General features: G+C 42.2%; 1 non-coding gene across 1 annotated transcript; it reads left to right on the top strand.

The window, feature by feature from the left end:
• Positions 1 to 12,813: 12,813 nt before the first annotated feature.
• TRNAN-GUU (transfer RNA asparagine (anticodon GUU)) lies at positions 12,814 to 12,887 on the top strand. The gene has a single exon. It is a non-coding gene; the product is annotated as a tRNA-Asn (tRNA).
• The last annotated feature ends 8,802 nt before the right edge of the window (positions 12,888 to 21,689 follow it).

The raw sequence follows: 21,689 nt of genomic DNA, 5'->3' as shown, positions 1-21,689 counted from the left end.
GCAATCTAGATTGCTTTCGGGGGGAACTGTCTTCTGATTTTCTTGATTTGTGCCAGTGAGAGAGGCTGATGTGGGCTATTCATTTCAGAACTAGATTTGGGCGGCGGAGGAGGAGGCCGATCGGTAGGGGGCAGTTTTCTGGTATTGTTTGTCCACCAAATACAGGTAGAGATGGTATTTGACCCATTGGTGAGGCCCAGAAGAAAGAAAAGGGAGAAATTCTCAGTGTTTTCTCAGAAAAACAAAGTCAGAGGCTTCTTCGATTTCTTTGGAAGATGTAAAAAGAACCAAGTTTGGGGGGGGGGGGGGGGGGGGTTGATCAAGATTCCATGGAGAGCTCTGGCCTCCTGGGTGGGTACAGATTCGGCCGGAGAACGCAACTGGTTCAGGGAGATTAGATGGAGAACTAGTTTCTGGGGGGGGGGGGGGAGCAGAGATGGGAGACCTCGAGGCGATGGCTGGATCAATCCGAGGGTTCAGGGAGAGCTCTGATGGTGGAGCCACAGAGAGCTATGGTATGGAATTGGCAGAAGAAGAAGATGATGATGATGATGATGATGATGATGATGATGATGAAGCAGAAGAATCAACAGAAGAAGAAGCAGAAGAAGCAGAAGAATCAACAGAAGAAGAAGAAGAAGAAGAAGAAGGGGGGCCATACACACACCTAAGGCTGGATACGCTTTCGCCCTGTGCTGACATGGCGGCAGTTGATCCAGCTCGGCTGCCCTGTCAGCAGGGACCACACGCCCGAGGCTTAACTATGTACACCCGCTCCCATCCTCCGCTGACGTGGCGGCGATCGATCCAGCTCAGCCGCAAGGTCAGCAGGGGGGCACGCTGCCCAAGCCTACCTACACCACCTCCGCCGCGCTGCTGACGTGGTGGAGACCGATCCAGCTCAGCCGCAAGGTCAGCAGGGGGGGCCACGTCGCCGAAGCCTGCCTACATACACCACGCGCACTCTGCCGACGTGGCGGTAGCTAATCCACCTCGGCTGCCAGGTCAGCAGGGGCACCCGCCCAAGCCTCCCTCCCTCCCTGCAGCTCCTAGCGTTCTGCCGACATGGCGGTGGCTGATCCAGCTCAGCTGCCATGTCAGCAGGGACCACTTTCAGTGCGCGGACGTGGCGGTGGTTGATCCAGCTCAGCTGCAAGGTCAGCGGGAACCAAAGGGAAACCTTTATCCCCCCCTTCCCGCTGACGTGGCGGCCGGTTATCCAGCTCAGCTGCCATGTCAGCAGAGGCCTAGCTGAAATTTCATGGTGTGCTGATGTGGCGGTGGTTGATCCAGCTCAGCTGCAAGGTCAACAAAACCTAAGGGCCTACTCTCTCTCTCTCTCTCTCTCTCTCTCTCTCTCTCTCTCTCTCTCTCTCTATGCCCGGGGGTCGAAAGAAGAGAATGCGGGGGTGGGCTGGACATCGGAAACGCGTCCCTCTAACAAGGAGATCTCGTTTCACACTGCCTCTTGCCGGGATGCTATTGAATTGTTTTCCTGTAGTCTTCGCTACTCCTCGAAACCCTACTTTCGAATTCCGAAAACCCCTCACACGGCATGCATTGGCCTCCTCCTCCGATGATGATACCTCGCCTTCTGGTTCGACTTTTCCAAGTGTTACGTCTCATTCACTCACATGCTCACACACACACACACACTTGCTTGGTGGATGATGACCCCAACCTGCATATCTCCTTTTCATTTTCCTAACGTAACGACACACACACACATATCGCATATTTTCAAACTCTCGAGATAACTGACTACCTGCCAATCTTCTCCTCCTTTTTCAGTTTTTTTTTTTTGTTTATTAATATTCCTATTTTGTTTCGAAGCTGGAATTGATTTTAATCAAACCTGTCGCTCGAATTCGTCCGAATTATTAGTCGAATCAATCATCTAACGATCGATCGATACCCTTTGGTGTGAATGAGAAGCAATGCGTATCTATTTCGATATAGGGTCAATTTCCGAGGTGAAGTCCTAGCTATGCATTTAATGCCCTTGTTATCTATTGGTTCATTGTCTATGTGCTTTCTTAAATTTATAAACGAACTATGACTCCTCCTTCCTTACCCACATTATTTTTTCTTCTCTGCTTTCTACTTATCTTTCGAAGAGGGGACAACCTTCACCCTCTTCCCCTTGTTTGAACCCACTTATCATATTATAATGCTTATGTATGTGAGTGTGTGCGATTGGACTACTCACGATCAACAAAATTTGGCCAATATGCTTTTATAGTTCGAATATGCTATTCAAGTTTTTCCTCTAATGATCCCCATTACGTGCATTTGTTATGTGTCTATATGGCATTGGTGGGCATATTTATAGCATATTATATTCCATGCTTGCATTATGTCCAATCAATCATAAACATGTTTTCTTAGCCTTGACCCTCACTTCAAGGTTTTCCAAACCGAAATGTGTGTGTAGCTTTTACAAATCAAATTAGTGGTGAGCAATATAATAAGATATTTAAGGAAGAGAATAGATTAAGGGTGTTTAACTATGTACATCGACCACCCAAAGTGAAGAATATGAGAGAAACATAACATCTAATATTACTATATGTTTTACCTTGGTTGTTACCTAACATTAATCCAAAGAAGGGAGCTTAGCCTCAACAATCGAGTCTCGAGCGTGTCTCAAGATGTCGTAATGAAGACCCCTTTATATAAACCAATGCCCAAGTTTCCAAACTACCATGTATAAATGCATCCTTACGGGTTTGTCCAAAGTCCGAGGATAACTAGCTTCCCTCTTATCCTACCTTTAAACTAATAAATTTAGCTTTAGGTTTGGTCCTTAAGACTATGCCTACAAATTACAAGTGAAGGTGACGCATATTTTTATCTAGTTTGTGTATTTGAAACACATTTTTCCAAAAGAATTTGATAGCGACATAATGAATTTTGGTACTAGCATCCTTGCCTACGTGTTCACTTGAGGTGAAATGAAGGGTCTTCTTGTCAAATGACAAAGTGTGTATTGAATACGTAATCGCTCAAGATGAAACAGAAAACGGAGGACGACATACAAAAGGGAAGTTTTTATGCATATCTATTTGCACGAGTGAGAAAACTTGGAGTAAATATACTCATAATGAAGTTGCAAGATGAATGTCAACATTATTTCAAAGGTATACTGGTTGTGATTTAGGTTTTTTAAATGGAGGCTTCCAAACTCTGGCAAATGACCTTCTACGTTGAGATTGGTCATATGTCGCATTTCTACTATAGCATATTTTAGTCACTTGTAAATTTTTTGGCTATCTAAATAAAGTACAATTGAGTATTCATGGTCAAAACACCCATGTGATGTAATTATATAAATAGCTTAAATCTTTGTAGTGTATCAATGATTATATAATCCTCAAAAGGTCGTGGGGTCATTGCTTGGAAATGGAAATGTATAGAAGGATGTTAAACCTTTCGAACATGGCATTAATGCACACATGGTGTTGCGTGACCTTCTAGGATGGCATCATGATACTTAGTATATTTAATGGTTCTAAGTACTAACGTCCATATAGTATTACTCTTTATTGTAGATCTATAACTTATGAGTGATTGTAAGTACACAATGCGTGTCATTAGCATAATCGCAAACATAGCATAATGATTATGATGTTGAAACATTAATGTGGTGGTTTATTACTAGTAGATGGTCGTAAGATCATTATCTTGAGAACATTGAAAAGGCTTCACCGAAACAAAATGGTTTGTCTCCAATAGTAGTTAATGTCAATGATTTTGTTCAACAAGAAAGAGATATAAGAACACCATGTATCATGTATTGATGCCCAAGATACTACTCAAAACATGAATTCTTCTCCATATCCAAGCACTGTATGCATGAAAAAATAGGCGCAAGAGATGAGACATTACTCATATGAGAGAGTATTGAGGTATATCTACCTCACATTTCACCAACAATATTCAGGTCTTTCAATTTGACTTAAAAAGTGAACTATAATTATGAAAATAGATTTTGCAAATGGGCTTCAACTCGATCGTACATGGCATATGCATGGTCCTATTCAACAACTAGTAAAATTCTCAGACATGGGTGAAACCTTGAGCAATAAACATTTGATATTTCCATTCCCACTGAACAACCATAACTTGTAGTCATAATATAATGATCACCCTTGCAATCAATGGTGAGCTAATGTGCATAAAAATTGTTTTTTTGGTTATTTTTATATCTTATCTGTTTGCAAACATGTGTGGTCTCGTGTGATTGTTATTCGATGTCCATGCCTTGCTATGATCAACATGTTTTCTTAGGGCCAATATTCCTATGCGAACGAACATGCTCCAAAATAGAATCCAAATTTGACATAGTGTTACCTCGAACAAAAGTTTGAGATAATATTGCCTATATTCACTATCTACAATTTCAAAATCAATGTCACTGGCAAAATTACTCAGATAAATTGGATAAAGAAAATCAGATGAAAACTCTTTTTTTTCTTCTTCTTCTGAAAAAGACTTTATAATCCATCTAAAAGTAGTATAACGGCTTATTTGTAACTATGCTGATAGTCTATCTTAATTCACAAATTGGTTTTCCCCATATAGTGCTTTGGTTGGAGTGTGGAACCCATGACACATGAACAAGCCCAATCACCATATCAAATTCACAAATTCAAATTCATATTACAATTCGCATCCATCATCAAGAAATTTCTAAAACAATTTACTATTGATTTAATTACTCTTAATTGCTATACACAACATTTGAGAACGTGATAACAAATCGAGCGCAAATTTTAAAGAGGGTGATTGAGTATTTGAAATTCTACGTCAAAATTTTGACATGTGTTCAAAATGATTGACTCGGATTGACCAAAAGTTCTATTGAATAATTTTGGGCTCTATTTTCTACTCTAAACTAATTTTTTCAGCTTATTTTATGGCTCAATTATCCTTCATTGTCGGGGTAGATTTGAGTAAGGATGGGGAATCAAATTTTTATATCCTCTTTTACAACTATTATTGTTTTAACCAATCATTATTCAAATAGAAATTAGGCAATGTTATTGGCACAACATCGATAATTATGGCATATGATTAGAACAACTTGTCCAACCTAGGGTTTACTGGGGAAATCTTTATCGTTGAGCACCACTTGTGCAAATACCACTATAGCAAATAGCCAATAAAGCAAAAATAAAGCTAGGTCCACTATATTACTGATGCATGGCATGATGTAAAGTTGGATGCTTTGGGAGACAATCATGTTTGCTCTCTCATTAGTTTGGCACAATTCGGTATTAGAGTTGGCAAGCACGTATTTTGATTCTACACAATGTTTTTCATTAGTTATCCAAGATATCAAAGGTTCTTTTTGGTGGGGTATATTGCGTCGCGCCATTCATTTGGTCCCATTTTCCTCAATATTAATTGTGGGAAACGACCTTTGTTGTCTCTCAGCTTTGATATTTAAATTTAAATCATTCTTATAAGATTTATTCTTCCTTACTTAAGTTGGCATCTAGACTATTTTGAGGCATGTCTGAAATTTCTTAATTCAATGAATATATTATGAGGATTCTCTCCCTCACCATTGGCTATAGTAAGGCACCCCACTTCTCTCTTGCACTACTATATAATTGGATGTTAATATGATGTTTACATATTGACATGGCCTATTCAATGTTGGGGATTCCAGTGCATTTTCCTTGTGCTATGATACTCAAGTGTTCTGCAAGATCAGTTTTATGAATACATTAACTACTTTGTTGGTAACTTTGTTTGTGTAATAGAAATTGGGTTTTTGGCTTAACTCCATTTTAAAGCAACTTTGTGAACAAATATGTACATGTTGAGACAAGCTTCCTCATACATGGTGATGCATGTGTATTACATTGTGACACATTAATATTCTTAATATGGGTCTCTTATGACCATATTCACATATGGTGATGCGTGTCAAACTTATTGTCACTCTCCTTGTTATGGGATTGCATATGATCCATGGCGGAGGTCTCTCCATGTTTGGTAGCGATGAATGTTGTACTTTGAGATTACAATGTGTTTCTATACTAAGACCATGCGACACTGGAACCAATTGCTTGTGATGTTTGAATGAGCATGGACTAGCATGTTGTAGTACCTAACTATGAAGCTTGGATTAATTGTATTATATTACACAACCATGAAACCTTGATTAAGTCAATTGACCACAATGAGCTTATTTAAAACCACTAACATCACTTGATGAGATTCTTTTGTACACAAAATAGGAGAATATGCTTGTTTATCCATTTGGCACAAGTACATGCCCTTTGTCATCATCATGATGATCAACCCATCAACATAAGGTTAAGTGAGGGAAATCGCATCCTCAAGAATAACTGAAAATGAGATGAGTTTTGTGCATGGGAATCTAACTTTGTTTGTGATCAAGAAAATGACTTTCTTGATTTTAGTGGTTGGGATCCAAAATGTGTCGTTCCCGATTAGAATTGCAAACCCTTTCTAAACATGGGACAAAAGTGAGATGTGCCGTTTTTATAGGGAGTGTGTTAGAGAATCATGTGTTATCGTGATCGGGAAAGGTTACTCTTGGAAGTGAATGAAACTTCCCTACGATGAAAGATTTAAGGTTGAAGAAAGCTAAAATGTGAATTTGACTAATTTGGGAACCACAATGTTGCATCAATGTCAACCAACATGATAGCTCGCATAAGGACCCATAAGCTTTAAGAAATAAGAAAAAGATATAAAAATCCATGTTCAAGTATTATATGACTAGAGGGAATAAGCAAACTAGCCCCCTCTAAGATTGAAAGCAAAGCTAGATATTCCACTTTAGAAACTTGAGAGAGAGAGAGAGAGAGAGAGAGAGAGAGAGACTAATATTGTGGTAATTTTCTTTAGTGGAGCATGTAGAAATTCTTTCCTCAGTGGGGTGTTTGTCTCGTCTATTGGCTATACAATATGTCCCACTACCCTTGTGGTGGTGAACACACTTAATTATGGTACAACTTAGGGTTTTCTACAATGGCACCTAGAATTTTGGGGGGGGGGGGGGGGGGGGGGGAGAGAGGCGTGATAGTCAAGCCTTGAACCAAATGCCTCAGGGGTAGAAGTCTAACAATCACTAGAGTAAGGTACTTAAAACCTCAATAAAATTTGACACAATTTATGTAATAAGTTCCTTAGTGGGTTATACACAATCATTTATCTATGATGTGCAAGTTAATTCCTACAAAATGATTGTCGCCCTTTGCTTAAGTTGTTGCAATGAATAATTGATTCCATTTATCAATCGCATATACTCTATTGAGAGATTATCTTTCCATGTTTACATAACTCAATATGGATTTGAGTGCTTGGTAGTTCCATTTAGGCCTTGAAGATGATCTGTCCACCTTAGGAGAACTGCCCCATTTCAGTAGAAACTTTGAGTGAGCACTTTCTGCTTCATCCGTTACCCCTTAATCGAATCGTACCTTTCCCGCAACCAAGATACCAGGTTGAACCAGATGTTTAACAACACCTCACTGCTTGGGAGCTTGTGTTGTTGAAAAACAAACTTACAACGCCTAGTCCAAATGTGCTAGACTGTTAAGCAAGCCACCATCATCCATATCTCCTCAAAAAATTCAGAGTTTATACCAGGTCGAACTCCAGCACATTGAAACACATTGCCACCCTATACTATAAATCCATGACCATGGGGGTTTAACTGTTCCACCTAGCCTTCCCCTATTAACTTCAGCCCCTAGAAGGATCCCCATACGACTCTCCCATTCACACCGCATGCTGCCACAATCCTAAGACGTCTACCCCAAATGCAAATCACCTCTACGCAATTCCAAAAACAATGAGGAATCAATTCCAAAGAGTGTCCACATCTTGCAACCAACCTCCCCACCACGACTCCTCAGCCACTCCCCCATAGGTACCACCTTATGGCTAAGAAGCCACAACCAAAGCTTTATTTTTTCTAGCATATCAAACGCCCATAGTCTCCTCCAAAACGACATCAACAAGTCATCCGATATGCCCTTATCCCTCCAGCTATTGCGAGTTTGATCAACACTCATTGATTTGGAGCCAATGATTTGCCTTCCTAGGTTAGTATTGTACTCGGAAAACCTTTCCAGTTGGTTCATTCCCGGTTTCTACCACCATACCTCTAGTGGATCCCACTCAAAATCACATAAGGGTTTACAATTGTCAAATATCCAAAATTTAAAATCAGTTTTCAGCTTCCCAGGGTTCGGGTTTACTTGCCACTTCTTACCTTCCAACACTACCACCCGCACTACCAACCACTGGCCATTGTTTGTCAAAACACTTTGGTTGCCCCACAAACGATACTCATTAGATAGGCACCTGCCATGAATAATTTCTGCATCACCCTCATTTGCAAACCACCTAAACCAGACCCCTAATTCGTCATTCAACCTAGCTAGACCATCAACAACCTTATCTATCAACTGAGTCACCTTTTCCAGCTTGCCAGTAAACAAAGTACTACCAACGGGACCCTCCCTCCTCTCTCTTTATTTTGAAAACCTCCCAATCTCTTACTGAACTAACATTGTACCCTAGATGGCTATTTCTGCCAATGGCTTCCATTAGTGACCAGGTGCTATAAATATGTATAGCTGTGTTACAAGGTAATTACCATGTTAAAAGAGTTGATGGGATACTTTTGTTGTAAATGAGGGGGTGGGGACTATGATCACTTTGGTGAGAAGAACAGAGTGAGTTTTGCTGAAACATGTCGGTCTTTGATATACCTTGTTTGCTAGCTAATGCGAAGTAGTGTTTATTTTTGGAAAAAAAAACTCGATATGGATCCTATCATCTTTTCCCATGAAGGACTCTAAGTTACGGTGTTCATCATTTGATGTTGATGTTTCTTAACTTTTTTTACATGATTTATTCCTGTCTAAAGTTTAAACTTCATGAAAAAGAAAAACAATTCCATTTCATCATTTTTTGCTAAGATCATTTGACGGTCTCGATAAGGATATCCTACAAAGAGAGTGTGTAGAGATTTTATTCAATGGCTATCTATCAATGATATTCTTTGTTTTTAATGTGTAGCATGGCCCACCTAGGAAGTATTCACTATTGACAAAAATAGAGGACAATTCCTTTGTCATGGTGTACAGGGTTAAAGTCCACAATAGTAGGACAAGGGCATTGAAACAAGTAGTTACAATCCTAAAAGGAATGGAGATGAGAAACAAGCCAAATAAGATATAAAAATGTGGAAACATACATAATACATAATACATACTTTTGGATTGCCTACATAGCTTACCAAGTCTAACATTCTAGTTGAAATTAAACAAAAGTTACGAAATATATAAACATCAAGTTGTTTGTTTAACATTAGTTAAAATTGCACAAATAGTGTGCTCATTAGAAAAATGGATGGCTAGGATAAATTAATTATTGAATATAGGTTGCTAGTACTTCCTAATAAGTAGTAAAAACAATATGGAGTTCACTAACCTCGAGCAACATTCTAGGATTTGTAACAAACTAGAGTAACATTTTCTATATAGTTACACAAATATGTGCAAGTGTACATGCATTTATGTATTAGTCCATAGTGTAAATTTGTATATGCCATGCCTTCAAACAATGCTTTGGCATCTAGTGTCTTTGTTTTATGCTATATACATACATGCATATCCACAATTATGATAAGATAAGGATTATGAGGTATGTTAGATTCTAGAATGGTGACATATGTGATACATAATATAGTTGAACATGGCAATAATGTACATTTTGTGTGATGTGTAGTTTGTTAGGTCGATCATATTTATATGGTTTGAATGTATTGTACTTCTAAGCTTTATGCATCAATGTATACCATAATTCTAGATGATTATAAATCTACAACGCGTCTTTACAAATCTACAAAATTTATTGTTTCCGAACCGTGTTGTCAAGCATAAGCATAACGATGATAATGATACCATCAAAATGGTGAGAATGCAATATATCACTAAATTAATCACCTAAAATGACGCTTATTTAGAAAGGTCCAATTCAAGACTTACTAAACCAAAATAATATAAGTGTATTAATACTAAAGTGCAAACAATACTAATTTTCTCCACATTTATAGTTACCTTGATAGTTGAATCTAACAGAAGTGAAAGATACACAATAGATAAGATATTGAAAAGATAATCATGCATTGAGAGGTATGAGTAAAAATCATGATTACCTTTTACAATATAATGTGATCTTTCTATTGACTTAAAAAGGAGCTAAATTTTTATACTATGCACATGCAAATGATAATGAAGTAAGCCATATATATACTCAATGCTTGAGTTACTACAATGATGGTTTCATTTGTTCGCCTACGGAGCAATGATAAGGTGCAATAGAACACAAAAAACAAAAGGCGTGTAGTGGTAAAGGTAATGTTGATTTTAGCAAAGAAGGTGATGATGTCATTTTCAACCATTTGGATTGTAGAAAGTGTTAGATATATTAGTCCCTAATATACCTATCGATATAAACTTCGACACTTGACCTTACATGACCTAAACAATCTCTGATGGATGTATAAAGGGATGTTTTTCATGTCCTGCTTTAGAAAGCAACACTTTTTTGGTACCTTAATTAAGCATGTAATGATGTATATATGTCTCAACATCATATCCCCACTTGCACTTGAACAAGTGCATGCATATTTACGTTTACAATTGTGTTTTGATTTCATCTCTAGAATAAACTTTCACTTGGTTGTAATAGATGAACATTAGAAAACAAAGCAAAGGGCCCTTTTTTTGTCACTTTTTATGCTTACGTGACAACTCGTTTCTTTACTATCTATCTACCAACTTGGCCTTGGCAAATGTCAACATAGCTTCAAGGCACTATTTCATGTTGATGAATCTAAAACACGTCCTACATATTTTATTGATGTCATTATTATTTGGCAATTGAATCCATTCCATGATGGACCCATAATAAGGTCACATATCCTCCCAATTTAAGATATTTTCATGCTTTCATAGTATGATATTGGCCCTACATTTGTTAAAGCGCATCCAAAGGGATGCCATTATGAGGTGTGGACATTTTCCTTACCAAAATTGAGGGAAGCCTTACGCTTTTGAATAAACATAGGTATATGTAACGAATTCTCATCCAATGATTTGAGAGAACATGTATGCCTTTTTCATTGTTTCCATGTATGTATGTATGTATGTATGTATGTATGTATGTATGTATATATATATCTATCTATCTATCTATCTATCTATCTATATATATATATATAAGCACTTCTCGTTCAATCATTTGTACTTTCTCTTGTTCCGTTTCCTTAGATTGCTTTTTCCTTTGCTCTCATACAACACCTCATATCCCCGCTAAATCTAACTCGTTCTCTTTATTAATCGTCAAGGCATGTGTGGAAAATAACCCTTGAAAACATGAAATAAGTATCTTTCGACATTGCAAAATTCACTATTCCCCATTTGTTATCGGATGCAAGATATTGATATCAAAAGATTCGTTTTTGAAATTAAGCAATTGTACATGTGTCCTCGAGCCAACACCTTTATGTCAATGCTCATTAGTATTCTTTGGATAGCATAATGCAACTTATTTGGATTTACATGGATTTCTTGTCTATTTAAAAGGATACATTAATATTGAATTGGCACAAACCGCCTAATAATGAGCTATCGAAAATCAAGATAATCTTCATTGAGATTGTAAATTTGTCGTAACTCATGTATATTCACTACTTCGCCTCATGAATTTGATTTGTAATTAGCTCTTTCTAATGAGATGGATCTTGAATGATGAAGGGGTTGGTTTCATAACTATTCTCAATTGTCAATAAAGGACAAAATAACTAGCATTTCTTAAATATAACATAAATGCACACCTATTGAACCCAAAAAATGGCAAAAATAGATTATTACATTAAAAAATCATTTCATTTCGTTGTGCGTGCTTGTCAATTCAACTAGCACTTGAGCCTACTCTTATATGTGGAAGAGCTCTCTTCTCCATCGATTTTACGCATTACCCACACATACAAGTACATCTTCCTACCTTCTACTTAGTGCGCTATGCTATGTCAGAGGAAAGACACCAAATAAAAGATAACGAGGGTGGTTTATTTAGATGTAATTGGGAGGAGACATGCTCCAAACATCCATTGATGCTGATTTCTTTTTGCTTCCAACTGTATGGTGAAAATGTTTTCACTTGAAACAAAGTTTGTTGTAAACTTGACGGTTTAGTGATTCCCTCTCTTGAAAAGCTCAATTGGTTTGAGCATACGGTTGTTAACCATAACATTGGTGGTTCAAACCCACCTTGGAACTGAAAATAACCAATATCGATCATCATATTGTTTCATAATGTTTGCAAATCTCAAGTTAGTTAGATTTGTTTCACATTGCATCAATAACTTAGTTGGTTACAATGTATAGTTGTTAACCATGAAGTCAATGGTTCAAGCCCACCTTGGAGAGTAGATAAATATGAAAAAGATTGGTAAATGTATAAATCATGTGTTTGATCTTTTTATCTATAGACTAAAAACAAGAATATGATGACAATGTTTCAAACCCACCATTGAGATATTGTGAAGATGATCATGTTGTTTAGATCCTATAAAGTAAAAATATATGTTTAAGTTTAGTTCCCTTTCGTGAATAGCAAAATTGGTTTGAGCATATGGTTGTTAACCATAACATTGGTGGTTCATGCCCACCTTGGATTTGAAAATAACCAATATTGATAGTCATATTGTTTCATGTCGTTTTACAAATCTCATGTTATTTGTTTCAAATTGCTTCAATAGCTCAGTTGGTTAGAGCATATGGCTGTTAACCATAAGGTCGGTGGTTCAAGCCCATCTTGGAGCGTAGATAAATATGATGAATGTTGATAAATGTATAATTCATGAGATTGATTTGATATATAGACTAAAAACAAGAATATGATGCTTGAGTTTGATGCCCAACATTGAGATATAGTGAAGATGATCATGTTGTCCTATAAACGCGCACCTTGGAACTGAAAATAACCAATATTGATCTTCGTATTATTTCATGGTGTTTGCAAATCTCAAGTTAGTTGGTATTTGTTGCAATGCATGTTGCTGCTTCAAACATTGAGATATAGTGAAGATGGTCATGTTGTCTTGTAAACGCGCACCTTGGAACTGAAAATAACCAGTATTGATCTTCGTATTATTTCATGGTGTTTTGCAAATCTCAAGTTAGTTGGTATTTGTTGCCATGCATGTTGCTTCAATAGCTTAGTTGGTCATAGCGTATGGCTGTTAACCTTAAGGTCGAAGAAAAGGAGGAAGCTGGATACCAAAGGCGAGAAATGTATCTTGGTCGGCTATTCAAACGAGCAGAAGGGGTATAAGTGTTACAACCCCCGAACGAAGGAAGTACGCGTAAGCCGAGATGTCGTGTTCGATGAGTTCGCTTCATGGTACTTGCCTTCACCTCCAACTCCTCATGACTCCATTCCAAATTCTGAGGACGATGTTAGCGAGGTCGAAATGCCTCCGCATGATGAAGAAATCGGAGCTCTAAGAGAGAGTCCGATCTCATTTTGGCTAAGCGGGCCAAATGAGGGGTTGGGCCGAGATGACCAACTAGATGATGAGACTGTGAGTAGTGGAGACTCGGCCGTGATGCCCCCGCGTAAAGAACCGAGGAGACAGTTTACGCGCAAGGAGAAGGGGAAGAAGAAGACGTTGGAATACGATTTCAGTAGTGCCGAGTCAGTTCGAAGCGAATCTGACCTCGAGCTAGTCGAAAATGAACCTCTACAGAAGATGTTGAAATCGGCCAAAAAAGCCGTTAAATCGGGTAATCACGATTTACACCGATCTACCCGCTAGAAGAACCCCGTAAAGAGGTACGGGTATAATGAATATATGGCGCACCATTATGTGTATATGACGCGAGTGGTGGAAGTGCGTGAGCCGGAGAGCTATATAGAAGCAACGAAAGACGCAAATTAGCGTGCCGCGATGGAGGAAGAGATGCGCCCCTTAACGCAGAATGAGACATGGGACCTGGTTGACGCACCGAAGGGTGTGAAGCCGATCGACTACCGGTGGGTGTATAAAGTGAAATACAACAAGGACGGCTCTGTCAACCGCTACAAGGCCCGTTTAGTAGCTAAAGGCTATGCGTAGAAGCACGACGTGAACTATGATGAGACCTTCGCGCCTGTTGCAAAGATGACTACCGTGCGAGTCCTGCTAGCCGTAGCAGCGGCAAAGTGGTGGCACTTACATCATATGGGTGTAAAGAATGTGTTCCTACAAGGTGATCTTGAGGAACAGGTGTACATGGTACAACCCCCCAGATTTCTATCTGAACAAAACACCTCAGCAGTTTGCCGATTAAAGAAGTCCTTATAGGGACTAAAGCAAGCCCCGTGAGCTTGGAATGCAAAGATTACGCAACAGTTGTGAAGGATGGGGTTTGCGCCGTCGAAATCAGACTCTTCTCTATTTGTTTGGCGAGGTCAATATGGACCGGTCAGCCTGCTCTTGTACGTTGACGATTTAGTCATCGCTAGTGCCGATCTTGACGAAATCCGTCGTGTGAAGTCTCAGCTTGCGGCATCGTTTGAAATCAAGAATCTCGGAGACCTTCATTACTTCCTCGGGATCGAAGTGATCCATACCCCCGAAGGCATATTGATCAGCCAGCGTGATTACGCGCTGAATATGCTCTTCAAGTTCGGGATGGCAGATTGTAGACCCATCTCAACCCCTCTGGACAGAAACGTGAAGCTTCGCCCAGATTCGGGCAAGGCGTGTGACGTGACACGGTTCCGACAGATTATCGGAAGCCTTATCTATTTGACGATTACTCAGTCGGATCTTAGCTACCCAGTCGGCTTAATCAGTCAATTTATGTCGCAGCCTACGGCCGAACACTTTCAATGCACACAAAGGATATTGCGATATGTAAGCGGCACGAAAGACATGGCGTTGCTATATCGAGTAGGTGTAGTCGAACACTTAGTTGGCTACACGTATGCCGATTGGGCTGAAAATGCCAATGGTCGTAGATCCACATCCAGGTACGCATTCTCCTTGGGAAGTGCAGCGATCGCATGAAGTAGTAAGAAGCAGCCGACAGTAGCACTGTCAAGCACGGAGGCCGAGTATCGAGGGGCAACTGTTGCTGCGTGCGAGGTCATTTGGCTAAAACGGCTATTACGGGATCTACATGTAGAGGTGTCTGATCCGACGACGATCTATTGTGACAACCTCAGCAGTATCCACCTTGCGAAAAACCCCGTGTTCCACGCTCGGACCAAGCACATTGAGGTGCATTACCATTTTGTCTGCGAGAGGGTCCTTTCAGATGAAGTCGACCTAGTGCATGTTTCGACTGATCGGCAAGTTGCCGACATCTTCACCAAGCCTCTTGGTCTCGACAAGTTACAGCATTTCTCGGGTGAGCTTGGGTTGCGTCACCTCAACACGCCGAACTTGAGGGGGAGAAAGGAAGAACAAGAACAAGAGCGTGAAAGGAGAGGAGGTGTTCATCGGGGCGGAAGTGACCGTGACGCAGAATCGGATTAAGAATTCAATTTCGGGACGGCTGAAGAAGTCGAAGAAAAGAGCAAGGGCCATAACCGTAGGGAAGAGCCGAGGGCAACCAATTCGGATGAGAGCGGAATTGAATCGGAAGAGTTCGATTCAATCGGAATGTTTGATTCGGATACACTGAATCAACTGAAGACCATGCGGAGAAAAGGGCAGTGGAGGACGCGCCAACACTGCGACATCAAGGGAGTTGGGAAGGGCCGAACGAGTAGACAAGCCGACCAAAAGGGTCAAAGTGCGCGGAATCGAACGGGTCGAGGAGCGCGAGCGAGGTGTAAAGCCAGAAGGAACCGGAGCATAGATCCGGAAGAGCGGACGGAACCTCAAGTTGAGCTTCAGGGGGAGTGTTGAGTGACAAGCTCAACATTGAGTGCATAATACGGTACGTAACCCAGTGCGTAGATTGGGTGCGTAAAACAGTACACATAACGTGGCCGTATCTGTGCGTAAATTGGAAGGCCGTTAGTATGGTATTCCTCATAAGGAATAATTTTGGGAGTTAGTGTAGTAAGCTCATTTATGAGCATTCAAGTACTGTTAGTTCTTGTGTCAGCCCAACTGTCAGGGCTTGTATAAAAGCTGCTCATTGAGCACGATGTATAGTGAGAGAGTCATTATTTTGAATTGGAGTTTTTCTGTTGTTTGGTCTCTCTCTCTCTCTCTCTCTCTCCATCTCCATCTCTACGTTTCCTGTGTTTTATCCAACCTTCTTATTCCTTCGAACTGTGTACTCTGTGTTTACGCACACGCTTCCGCACAACATATTCTTTTACATGTTGTAACCGCCGCCTGGCAAAGAAACCGAGCTCGAGGTTGTTGCCTACAAGTCTTTGATTGTACCCCTTCTCTTCATAGTGATAGTTCAGAATCTATGGGCTCCCATGGTTTTTCCCATTTAGGGTTTTCCACGAAAACATCCTGTGTTCACTCTTGAGTTCCCATTCTGTGTATTCCATCCTCATTTTCTATGATTCTAGACTCGGTTGTGGCCGAGTAACATTCTGCGATTCTCATCAATATGGTATCAGAGCAAACAACACAGAAAATGGAAGAATCGTTTGGCAGCATGTTCAAGCTCACCGGCTCCAACTACTCAGTGTGGAAGTCGAAGATGAGGGATATGCTGGTGGTCAAAGATCTTTGGTTGCCGGTTCAGTTCGGGGACAAGAGACCGGATAAGATCGACACCATAGTGTGGGAGGTGATGCACATGAAGACGACGACATACAGTCGGTGCTTCATCGACATGAGCTTGTACAACAACTTCAATGAAGTGAGCAAGGCTCATGAACTCTGGGAGAAGACCAACATCATGTTCTAGAACAAGAATGTTGTTAATCAGGTTTCGGTATTTCGAAAGCTGGTGAGGCTCCGGTACCAAGATGGCTCCAGTATGGCAGAGCACATGAATGCCTTCCAGGGGCTGATACATCGGGCAACCTCATTGGAAGTACCTCTCGCCGATGAGGTACTTCCTCTACTCCTACTCGGTTCCCTCCTGGATAGCTAGGAGACGTTAGTTGTCAAGTTGGGCAACACCAGGCCGGAAGGAAAACAACTATCCCTAGCAAGAGTCAAGTCAAGCTTGTTAGATGAGGAGGTGTGTCGGAAAGACAAGGAGGTGATCTCTGATGCCAAAGCCCTCCTTACCAAATCGGAACGCGGAAGACAAAGGAATCGGAGTCCCCATAACCGGGAAAAGTCGGGGACACGGTCAAAGTCAAGGGGGAGGCCCACTTGCTTCTATTGCGGCAAGCCGGGGCACATCTAGAAAACTGTCGGCATTTCCGGAAAGACAAGGGAACCGACAATACCGATTCGAAGAAATCACCGGACCGGAACGGTTCGGATCGACGAGGCCCGGACTGGAAGGGAACGACGGTGATCACGGCAAGTGAAGAAGAACTAATGCTCATCACCGAGGAGAGTGAGTTGAACATTGCCGACGACGAGACAACGTGGGTTGTTGATTCCGGAGCGTTGTTCCACCTTACCCCGGACCGGAAATGCTTCTCATCCTACACAGCCGGTGGCTGTGTCTGGATGGGGAATGAAGGTACATCCCGAACTGTCGGCATAGGAGATGTGTGGTTGACGACACTAACCGGATGCAAGTTGCTCCTGAAGGATGTTCGACTGAACCTAATATCAGCCGATCGGCTAGATGATGAAGGCTATACGGTTAGCCTCCGGAACGGAGTCTTGAAGTTAAGCAAGGGGAGCTTAATAGTGGCTCGGGCCTGGAAAGTCAACACATTGTACTTGATGTACTTGCTTCCGACATTGCCGGTGTGTTGTGGCACAAAGGACCGTGTCACATGAGTGAGAAGGGGATGAAGAGGCTTGCCGAAGACAACCTCATTCCAGTGAAGGACATGCAACTTGAGAAGTGCACCTATTGCCGAACCTCCTTCCAGTCAAGACCACCGATGAGATGGAATGCACCACTGGAGTTGGTGCATACAAATGTGTGTCAAGTGGACACGAAGTCACATGCCGGATCGTAGTACTTCATGACGTTCATAGATGACCATAGCCGGAAGTTGTGGGTCTCACCATTGAAGACGAAGGATCAGGTGCTATCCGTCTTCAAGGAGCTCCACGCGAGAGTGGAAAGAGAAACTAGCCGGAAGATGAAGGCGGTTCGAGCAGATAATAGAGGAGAATATTGGGGGTAGTTCGAGGAGTACTGCCGGTCGAAGGGAATCCGACTCAAATTCACCGTGCCAAAGATGCCGGAACTAAACGGGCTGGACAAAAGGATGAACCAGACCATAATGGAGAGAGTCCAGAGCATGATCGCACATGCCAAGTCACCCAAGAAGTTTTGGGATGAGGCGCTAACAACGACGACCTACGTGATAAACAAATCACCCTCAGTACCCTTGGGAGGAGACACACCTCAGAAAGTATGGACCGGTAAAGATGTATCTTACCGGCATCTGAAGGTGTTCGAGTGTCTCGCATACGTGCATGTGGCGAAGGACAAGAGAGCAAAGCTAGATCCGAAGTCCCGGCCATGCACATTCCTTGGATACGGCGACGATGAGTTCGGTTACCGGGTGTGGGATCTGGTCGACAAGAAGGTGTTCCGGAGTCGGGACATAGTCTTCATGGAAGACAGGACCATTGCCGACTGGGAGTCGGAGAAGAAGATGACCAACTCCGGATCATCCAATGAAAACCGGCCTAAGGACCCAAGGACCTACGCGGTTGAAAGCCGGATGTTAGCCGGTAACCGGATGACACTCCACGAACCGGCCGGATACGAACAAGAAACCGAACCGACTGAAGAAGGAGAAGACACCAGAACCAGACAAGATCCCAAATCGGATTCGGATTCAGAACAAACGGAAGAACCGGTAGTCAGAAGCCAAGGACAGAGATATCCTCTCCGAGAAAGAAGAGCCCCTTAGAGATTTCTAGATGTAGAGCGTGTGTTGCTAACCAATGAGGGGGAGCTGGAAAGCTTTGAAGAAGCAAGGGGAGACACCCACAGCCACAAGTGGTTGAGTGCCATGTAGGACAAGATGGATTCCCTGCATGAGAACCACACATACGAATTGGTGGAGTTGCCGAAAGGACAAAGGACACTCCGGAACAAGTGGGTGTACAAGCTAAAACTAGGAGACACCAGAAATCCACCAAGGTATAAGGCCCGAATCGTGGTGAAGGGCTTCGAGCAGAAGAAAGGAGTGGACTTCGATGAGATCTTTGCCCCAGTAGTAAAGATGACATCCATCCGGACGATATTGGGCATAACGGCAAGCATGGACCTCGAGGTAGAGCAATTGCACGTCAAGACGACATTCCTACACGGAGACCTCGAAGAAGAGATCTACATGCATCAACCGGAAGGATTTGAGAGAAAAGGGAAGGAGCACTTGGTGTGCCGGCTAAATAAGAGCCTATACAGATTGAAGCAAGCCCCCCGGCAATGGTACCGGAAGTTCGACTCCTTCATGACCGACCAAGGGTACCACAAAACGCAAGCCGATCATTGTGTGTTTGTGAAGAAATTTGACAGAGGAGACTTTCTGATACTCCTCCTCTATGTGGATGATATGTTGATCGTTGGATGAGACCAAGGCAAGATCCAGATGCTGAAGAAGGCTCTGAACCAGACTTTCTAAATGAAAGACTTGGGTCCAGCAAGACAGATATTGGGTATGCACATCATCCAGGACCGGTCGAAGAAGCTGTTGTGGTTGTCACATGAGAAGTACGTGACAAAGGTGCTTCAGCGGTTCAACATGTCGGATGCGAAACCAGTCGGATCGACTCTTTTGACAAACTGCAAGCTATCCGGAAATCAGAGCCCGAGGACAAAGATAGAGAAGGAAGATATGATGAAGATACCATTTGCCTTTGTTGTCAGAAGCTTGATGTACGCAATGGTGTGTACCCGGCCGGATATCGGATATGCAGTCGGAGTGGTGAGCCGTTTCATGAGCAATCCCGGAAGAGAACACTAGAACGCGGTCAAGTGGATACTCCAGTATTTGAAAGGCACCTTGAGTATGTGCCTCCGGTTTGGCTCTGGTAATCCCCAACTTGACGAATTCACGGATTCGGATATGTCGGCTGATTGCGGATACCAGCCGGTCTACATACGGATATGTCATGACCTATGCAAGGGGAGCTGTTTCCTGGCAGTTGAGGCTGCAGAAGACGGTTGTGTTGTCAACCATGGAGGCGGAGTACTGTTGGGAGACAGGTCCCCCCGGATGGGAAGGAAGAAGAACAGTGCTGATGAGAAAACTCAGCCGAGGCCGAAACCGGATGACGAGTACCCGACTACGGAGAGCCAGATGGTACAGACCCGATGAGAACCGGATGAGGAGAACCCGGCTACGGAGAGCCGGATGGTGTAGACCCGGTGAGAACCGGATGAGGAGAACCCGACTACGGAGAGCCGGATGGTGCAGACCCGGTGAGAACCGGATGAGGAGTACCTAGAAACGGAAGACCCGGTGAGAACCGGATGGCGAGTACCCGGCAAGTGCCGGATGGTGCAGACCCGGTCAGGAGTGCTCACTGGATGAAGAGACATATTCGTAAATATGTTTCTGAGAGTCCATCGTGGCTATATTTGTAAATAGCCGAAAAGTCATATTAGTATAAATATGACTTAGGGCAAACTTTTAGAGAGAGTTGTTGTTATTCTTGTTTGTGCAAAATCAGAGCGCGTAACTGTGTACAGAGAGAGAGAGAGAGAGGGGAAGAGGTCGTTGCCTCTGTTGTAACCGCCGCCTGTGGCGAAGATAGAAGTTCGAGGTTGTTGCCTCAGTGCTTTACTGTTGTACACTGTAACATAGTGATAGTTTGCAGCCTGTGGGCTGCCGTGGTTTTTCCCTAGTTTGGGTTTTCCACGTAAACATCCTGTGTACTCTTCTCTTCAGTGTGTCATGCATTCATTCCTGTTTTTTTTGGTGTATGATTCTAAGATCAATTGTGGCCGAGCGTTGCGCATAGGGGACGTGTAGTTCCTGTCAAGTACATGGCAGTTGTAGAAGCCGACAAGGAGATAATCTGGATGAAGGACTTCATCGGAGAGCTAGGAATCCAACAGGAGGCAAAAACACCAAAGGAGGCGTGTGGTAACCTCAAAAAGATATTCGCGACCAACACAACCACATGAAAGCTTCAACTCTAACAATAGTTGAACAACATACAACATAGGGATATGTGAATCGGCAACCACACCTTGAAGATCAAGGAGTTGTGCCACTCGCTTGGGTCGATCAATGTCAACATTGACGATGACGAAATGGTGCAGATGTGCCTCGGAGGCCTAGCACTTTGGTTCAACATCATACAATGTGCAGTCCTCGCGAGGGAGAATCCTCTCTCCTTCTTCGATCTCTAGTCGATGCTACTGGTCGAAGAAAATCACGTTGTCGAGGTATTCCCCGCGGATACGTGGAGTGAGGCGGGACCTCGAGGGTCCTGTACCGAAGAGTAAAAGAGAGAGACCCACTACGTGCGAGCGTAGAATCACAGGGACACGGCCCTTCGACGCAAAGACGTGAATGGGACAGCGACACAAAAAGACACGAAAGTATGTATGTATTCA

Source organism: Azolla caroliniana, unplaced genomic scaffold (assembly GCF_043228905.1).
Source record: "Azolla caroliniana isolate FFs.n. ecotype wild unplaced genomic scaffold, voAzoCaro1.0.p SCAF_18, whole genome shotgun sequence".
In the NCBI taxonomy this organism is placed as follows: domain Eukaryota; kingdom Viridiplantae; phylum Streptophyta; class Polypodiopsida; order Salviniales; family Salviniaceae; genus Azolla; species Azolla caroliniana.
This window is presented reverse-complemented; position numbering and strand designations above follow the sequence as displayed.